Genomic DNA, 7,579 nt, shown 5'->3' with positions numbered 1-7,579 from the left:
TTAAGGATGATCCCTGGTGTAATCCTATACCAATAGGGAATTCCTCTGTCACACCACCTTGAGTCTTCCCACTAGTTGTGGCCCCATCATACATGTCTTTAATTGCCTGAATATATGCGATCCTTACTCTCCTCTTTTCTAAAACCTTCCATAATACCTCCATTGGTACCCTATCATACGCTTTTTCCAAATCAATAAACACCGTATGTAGATCCTTTTTATTACTACGATACCTCTCCATCATCCTTCTTAATAGGTATATCGCTTCAGTGGTAGATCTGACTGGCATAAATCCAAATTGGTTCTCTGTTACTTGTGTCTCTTTTCTCAACCTCCGTTCTATCACCCTTTCCCATAACTTCATAGTATGACTCATAAGCTTAATCCCTCTATAGTTTCCGCAACTTTGTATATCCCCCTTATTCTTGTAGATAGGTACCAAGGTGCTCTTTCTCCACTCATTAGGCATCTTCTTTGACCTTAAAATCTTATTAAAAAGTTTGGTTAACCAGTTGATGCCTTTTTCTCCAAGACCCTTCCAAACCTCAATCGGGATATTATCAGGTCCTACTGCCCTGCCATTTTTCATCTGCTTTAGAGCCTCTTTTACCTCGAAGTCTCGGATCCTTCGATAGTAGTCAAAGTTTTGATCTTCTTCCCTTGTGCATAATCGACCAAGGCTCGGAAGAGTCTTCTGTCCCTCATTAAATAACTCGTAGAAGTAGCTCTTTCACCTTTCATTAATCTTCTCCTCTTGAGCCAACACTTCTCCATCCTTATCCTTTATGCACTTAACCTGATCCAAATCTCTCGTTCTTCTTTCCCGACTCTTTGCGATTCTATATATACCTTTTTCTCCTTCTTTCGTGCCCAAAGACTGGTAGAGACCCTCATATGCTCTTGTTCTTGCTTCACTTATAGCCACTTTTGTCTCTTTCTTAGCCGCCTTATATTTTTCCCAGTTATCTGCATTGCGGCATAAAGACCACTCTTTAAAGCATTCCCTTTTTATCTTTATCTTTTCTTGTATACTCGCATTCCACCACCAAGACTCCTTATCTCTTGGTTCTATTCCTTTAGATTCACCAAAACTTTCTTTTGCTGTTCTTCTAATAACTTCTACCATCTCCCTCCACATCTCTTCCGCGCTTCCATTCCCATCCCACTTTGCCTCTTCTCCTACCCGTCTTAGGAAGCTTCTTTGTTCCTCACCTTTCATCCGCTACCACCTCGTCCTTGGGTTCTTCGCATGATGTCTTTTCCTCAATTTTTGCTCAACACGAAAATCCATGACGAGCACCCTATGTTGTGTTGTTAAACTCTCTCCCGGGATAATTTTACAGTTAATGCAAAATTTTCGGTCGACTCTCCTCAACAAGAAGAAGTCGATTTGAGAGCTTGTCATGCCACTCTTATAGGTTATAAGATGTTCGTCTCTCTTTTTAAAACATGTATTTGCGATGAGAAGATCAAAAGTTGAGGAAAAGTCCAAAATAGTTTTACCCTCGGCATTGATCACCCCGAAACCATGGCCTCCGTGAATACTCCCATATCCAGTCACTTCTCTCCCAACATGGCTATTTAAATCTCCTCCTAAGAAAATCTTATCTCCCAAAGGTATGCCTTGAACCAAACTCTCTAGATCCTCCCAAAACCTTATCTTGTGTTGTTCATCCAAACCCACTTGCGGTGTATAGGCGCTAATCACATGGAAAGCACCTCCCTCCACCACAAGTTTGCAAGTGTAACATAGGCGGAGTTAAGAAGGAAGATCGAACGGGCGAAAAAATCAAAAAGTCATAATTACACCCCTCTTCGGGTGTCCCTTGTGGATATTTACAAAGAAGTCTGTAACACAGAAAAGATACCCCCAGCTCGACCACTCAAAGGCAAAAGAGGAGGAGGAAATCGGAACGAATACTGTGAATATCATCGGGTCCGAGGGCATTCTACCAACGAATGCTTCGACTTAAAAAACATCATAGAAAAATTAGTAAGAGAAGGAAAACTAAATCGGTATCTGGCCACCCGAGATGATGAGCAAAGAAAAAGACAAAGAGATGAAGATGTCGGACGAGCTGAGCGATCACCTCGTACGCCATAAAGACATGTCCATATGATACATGGAGGATTCGCAGGAGGTGGAATCTCCAAATCATCCCGCAAAAGATACCTCAAAGAAGTATATCATGTCGAAGGAAAGGAGGAAGCACCCGACATCCCTGCGATCACGTTCACCAAAGAAGACGCATCCGGTATCATCTCAGGACACGACGATCCCATGGTCATCACCATCATACTAGCAAGCACCAATCTCCACCGCACATTAATAGACCAAGGGAGTTCTGCCGACATCTTATTCAAAACAGCCTTCGACAAACTCGGCTTAGAAGAAAAGGAGCTTAGAGCATACCCGAACAGCCTGTTCGGATTGGGAGATATCCCAGTACAACCACTGGGATACATGTCACTACATACAACCTTCGGAAAAGGGAACTAATCCAGAACACTCAAGATAGACTACATTGTGGTCGACGTGAGTTCAGCCTACAATGCCCTAATAGGTCGGACAACACTAAATCAACTCGGCACAATAGTCTCAACTCCACATCTATGCATGAAATTCCCAACTACAGAGGGGATAGCCACAATAAAAGTAGATCAAAAGATGGCACGCCGCTGTTATAACGAAAGTCTAAACCTCAGAGGCAGAGGAGAAGAGTTCCATACAATTGAGCTTGGTGGAGTCCAGAGACGAGAAGAACTCCGTCCACAGCCCGAAGGTGAAATAGAGAAAGTTTAGATCGGAGACACCTCGGACAAAATGACTAATATTGGCACGATCCTGAAAGGAGATGGAAAGGAATTACTAGTACAGTTCTTGTGAGATAATGTCAATCTCTTTGCATGGAAATCTGCAGACATGCCAGGCATAGACCCCAAGCTAATGTGTCACAAGTTGGCGGTCTATCCAGGATCTCGGCCGGTACAGCAAAGACGAAGAAATCTTGGGCCAGAGCGATCCCAAGCTGTGGAAGAACAGGTACAAGCACTACTGGAGGTAGGATTCATAAGAGAAGTCAAGTACCCACTATGGCTAGCTAACGTCGTCTTGGTGAAAAAATCAAATGAGAAGTGGCAAATGTGCACCGACTACACCAACCTCAACAAAGCCTGCCCAAAAGATCCTTACCCACTCCCAAGTATCGACGCTCTGGTAGATGCTTCCTCCGGATATAGATACCTCTCGTTTATGGATGCATATTCCAGATACAACCAAATCCCCATGTATCCACCAGATCAAGAAAAGACCTCGTTTTTGATGCCAAAAGCAAATTACTGCTACATTGTGATGCCTTTCGGTCTCAAGAATGCGGGAGCTACTTATCAAAGGCTAATGAATAAAGTCTTCTCAGATCACATCGGAAAAATCATGGAAGTCTATGTGGACGATATGTTAATAAAGACACAAAGCGAAGAGATATTATTGTCCGACCTGGCTCAAGTGTTCGACACTATATGGAAGCACGACATGCGACTCAATCCTGCAAAATGCACCTTTGCAGTAGAAGCAGACAAATTCTTAGGTTTCATGCTCACACAAAGAGGAATTGAAGCTAATCCAGACAAATGCCAGGCCATACTTAACATGAAGAGCCCAACTTGTGTCAGAGAGGTACAACAACTCAACGGGAGATTGGCAGCCTTATCCAGATTCTTAGCGGGACCAGCGATAAGATCTCTCCCCTTCTACGCCACTTTAAAGAAAGGAAAAAAATTTCGAATGGACAAAGGAATGTGAGCAAGCCTTCCAGGATTTCAAAAACTTCCTAGGACAACCACCTATTCTAACTCGACCATGAAAGGAAGAACCACTCACATTGTACCTTGCGGTAGGAAGTCGGGCAGTAGCCTCAGCACTGGTTCGGGAGGACGACAAAGGGTAACAACATGTATACTTCATTAGTAAAGCGCTGTAGGGATCCGAGCTAAACTACCAAAAAATAGAAAAGTTTTCCTACACTCTCATACTGACATCTCGACGACTTCGCCCGTACTTCCAGGCTCACACCATTAAGGTTCGAACCGACCAGCCCATAAAAGGGATATTGCAGAAAACAGATCTAGCAGGCAGAATTTTACAATGGGCAGTCGAGTTGTCTGAGTTTGACCTCCAATATGAAGCTTGGACAGCCATCAAATCACAGTACTTGGCCGACTTCATTGGGGAATTCACAGATACCCTGGAAACCCCCACAGAATGAAATCTCTACGTGGACGGTTCCTCGAATAAGACCGGAAGCGGCGCAAGTGTGATAATAGAAAGCAACCAAGGAAGCTAAGTTGAGCTTTCCCTCAAATTTGGGTTTTCGGCCTCAAACAACCAGGCAGAATATGAGGCGCTACTAGCTGGTTTGAAGCTAGCTAAGGAGGTTGGAGCTCAAAAACTCAACATCTTCAGGGATTCACAAGTAATCACCTCACAAATAACAGGGAGCTACCAAGCCAAAGATCCCACCATGAAAAAGTATTTGGATAAAACCAAGGAACAGCTCGGACAACTCGGAGAATATAAGATCTGTCACATACCCGCGAACAAAATGCCCGAGCTGACGCACTCTCGAAACTAGCTAGCACCAAACCCGTCAATCTCAGAAATGTTACAAAACCCGTCAATCTCGGAAGAGGAAAAAGTCCTAGCCAAACAAGTCAGGACCAAGAATGGATGACCCCCATAATTAACTACCTCAAAGCAGAAACACTCCCCACAGATGAAAAGGAGGCAAAGAGGTTAAAACGGGAGGCTCAGTATTACACTATCATAAACAACACCCTATATAAGAGAGGGATCTCAATACCGTTGTTAAAATGTGTGCCGACCTCTAACACAAGGGAAGTTTTAGAGGAAGTACACAGCGGCATTTGTGGTAATCATCTCGGAGCACAAGCTCTCACCAAAAAGGTACTCCGGGCGGGATTTTACTGGCCAACTCTACAAAAAGAAGCTACAGAGTTTGTAAAGACATGTCCCCCATGCCAGAAACATGCCAACTTCCACATTGCCCCACCAGAAGAACTCATCAGTGTAACTTCACCTTGGCCATTCGCAAAATGGGGACTCGACCTTCTCGGACCCTTTCCTCAGGGATCGGGACAAGTCAAATTCCTCATAGTTGGGATAGACTATTTTACAAAGTGGATCGAGGCAGAGCTCCTAGCCAACGCCACTGCTCAAAGAAGCCAGAAATTCTTATATAGAAATATTGTCACAAGGTTTGGAGTCCCGCACTCCATCACCACAGACAATGGCACTCAATTCACAGATGCAGGTTTCAGAAAACTAGCTACCAACTTGAACATAAAACACCAGTTCACCTCCGTCGAACATCCTCAAGCCAATGGACAGGCCGAAGCTGCCAACAAAGTCATATTGGCTGGACTGAAGCGGAGACTGTAAGAAGCAAAGAGAGCTTGGGCCGAAGAACTCCCACAAGTCCTATGGGCATATCGAATAACACCACATTCTACCACAAACGAATCACCATTTCAATTAGCGTACGGAGTGGAGGCAATGATCCCAGTAGAGGTCGAGGAAGGGTCCCCTAGAGTGGTCCACTACAATGAACAAGCCAACTCCCAACTTCAAAGAGAAGAGCTCGACTTACTTCCAGAAGTCCAAGAAAGAGCTCGAATCAGGGAAGAAGCGCTAAAACGCTGAATGGCTTCAAGATATAATCAAAGGGTAGTGCCAAGAAGTTTTGCTGAGAATGATCTCATCCTAATCCGAAATGACATTGGAACAACTCGACCTGGAGAAGGAAAGCTGGAAGCAAACTGGAAAGGACCCTACCGAGTTACAGAAGTACTTGGAAAGGGCTACTACAGACTGTCCGAACTCGATGGACGAGAGCTTCCTAGATCATGGCACACACGCAACCTAAGAAGGTACTATAGCTAGAAGATCTCGTCATAAGGTGCACTCTTTTTCCTGAAAAGGTTTTTTAATTAGGCACCAAGTTGAGATCCAGAAATTATTCGACTGAAAGGGATGAAAAACTCCCGCATGTATATATTTGCATTTCCTTTTGAATAAAATATATTTTATATATTCTACAAATTCTCAAGATGCTTTAATCTGAAGCATTCATCACCCGATTATAAAGCAACAGATCGGCAGAAAGTGAAAAACAGATTCACTGCACGATCACGATGGAAGACCAATAAAGATGAAAACGCGATTCATCTAAAGGTCGACCAAACAAAGACAGAAACCACCTTCTACAAATCGGAAAAAATGAACACAAAATAATGTAAGAAGTTATCGAAAGTGATCCGAAAAAGAACCTGACGAGGTCTTATGGATTGCTAAATAATAACTTAAAGACTGGCCGACGTTAAGAAGTCGGACCAAGTCAACCCAAGTTATCAGCAAATCCCTGGAAAGAGGTCTGGCCAACCCTATAAAAGAGGAATTGCTATAACTTAGAAGAGATCGACCTAATGAAGTCGGTCTCCTACAAACAAGTTATAAAAGTAATCCCTGAAAGAGATCTGACAAAGGTCCAAGAAAGAGGATTACAAAAATAACTTAGAAGAGATCGACCTAACGAAGTCGGTCCCCTACAATCAAGTTATAAAAGTAATCCCTGAAAGAGATCTGACAAAGGTCCAAGAAAGAGGATTACAAAAATAACTTAGAAGAGATCGACCTAACGAAGTCGGTCCCCTACAATCAAGTTATAAAAGTAATCCCTGAAAGAGATCTGACAAAGGTCCAAGAAAGAGGATTACAAAAATAACTTAAAAGAGATCGACCTAACGAAGTCGGTCCCCTACAAACAAGTTATAAAAGTAATCCCTGAAAGAGATCTGACAAAGGTCCAAGAAAGAGGATTACAAAAATAACTTAGAAGAGATCGACCTAACGAAGTCGGTCCCCTACAAACAAGTTATAAAAATAATCCCTGAAAGAGACCTGACAAAGGTCCAAGAAAGAGGATTACAAAAATAACTTAGAAGAGATCGACCTAACGAAGTCGGTTCCCTACAAACAAGTTATAAAAGTAATCCCTGAAAGAGACCTGACAAAGGTCCAAGAAAGAGGATTACAAAAATAACTTAGAAGAGATCGACCTAACGAAGTCGGTCCCCTACAAACAAGTTATAAAAGTAATCCCTGAAAGAGACCTGACAAAGGTCCAAAAAAGAGGATTACAAAAATAACTTGGAAAAGGACGACATAAAGAAGTCGACCTCCTACAAAAAGAGTTATAAAGTAGTCTCTGAAAAAGACCTAACAAAGGTCCAAGACAGAGGACTGCAAAAGTAACTGGAAAGAGGACCAACGCAAAGAAATCGGCTATGGATCGATAGAAATACAAGCAAGAAGCAAGAAAACCAAGAAACAAGTTGGAACCACCCCTTCACGACCACAAAGGATCCAACCCAATTCAAAGAGGCCGAAGGCTCCGACATTTTCAAAAAATGCTAAGACAAACAAGCATGATATGAAATACAATATTATAAAGCTTCGGGGTCAGGATCAAAAGCATAAAAGCTACTTGTTGTTTTTTCAAGA

General features: G+C 42.8%; 1 long non-coding RNA gene across 1 annotated transcript in view; it reads left to right on the top strand.

Moving 5' to 3' along the window:
* The window catches only part of LOC110266507, an 18,047-nt gene extending 11,910 nt beyond the window's left edge, over nucleotides 1–6,137 (top strand). The window contains exon 3 of the long non-coding RNA XR_002353913.1: nucleotides 6,127–6,137. This is a non-coding gene — a long non-coding RNA (uncharacterized LOC110266507). The remainder of the gene's footprint in view (nucleotides 1–6,126) is intronic.

Source organism: Arachis ipaensis, chromosome B09 (assembly GCF_000816755.2).
Source record: "Arachis ipaensis cultivar K30076 chromosome B09, Araip1.1, whole genome shotgun sequence".
In the NCBI taxonomy this organism is placed as follows: domain Eukaryota; kingdom Viridiplantae; phylum Streptophyta; class Magnoliopsida; order Fabales; family Fabaceae; genus Arachis; species Arachis ipaensis.
The sequence above is the reverse complement of the archived record's forward strand: the minus strand, read 5'-3'. Positions and strand labels throughout refer to the sequence as shown.